This window comes from Petaurus breviceps, unplaced genomic scaffold (assembly GCF_028583685.1).
Source record: "Petaurus breviceps papuanus isolate PSGF00001 unplaced genomic scaffold, PetGlider_PUasm1.0 296, whole genome shotgun sequence".
In the NCBI taxonomy this organism is placed as follows: domain Eukaryota; kingdom Metazoa; phylum Chordata; class Mammalia; order Diprotodontia; family Petauridae; genus Petaurus; species Petaurus breviceps.
In genome coordinates this window covers 442,542-442,847 of record NW_027186046.1, presented here as the reverse complement: position 1 = coordinate 442,847, position 306 = coordinate 442,542, and the positions used below count along the sequence as shown (strand labels likewise).

At 38.2% G+C, this 306-nt stretch overlaps 1 protein-coding gene across 1 annotated transcript in view; it reads right to left on the bottom strand.

Moving 5' to 3' along the window:
• The window catches only part of LOC138167753 (immunoglobulin superfamily member 1-like), a 59,406-nt gene that overhangs the window by 53,640 nt on the left and 5,460 nt on the right, over positions 1 to 306 (bottom strand). The gene's annotated exons all lie outside the window — the stretch shown is intronic.

The window sequence follows — 306 nt, the reverse complement described above, 5'->3', positions numbered from 1 at the left end:
AAGGGAAGGGAAGGGAAGGGAAGGGAAGGGAAGGGAAGGGAAGGGAAAAGACAGCTTCTTCTAAGGTATTTGAGGAAAGATAACTGGCTTAGTGGATAAAGTGCTAGACTTGGAATCAGGAAAACCTAAATTCAAATCTTTCTGCAGATATTATATAATAAGTGACTTAACCTTTCTCAACATCATCTGCAAAACAGGGTTGTTGTGAGGATCAAATGAGATAATATATGTAAAGAACTTTGCAAATCTTAAAGCTATTCATACATATATAGAGGGGTGTGTGTGTGTGTGTGTGTGTGTGTGTGT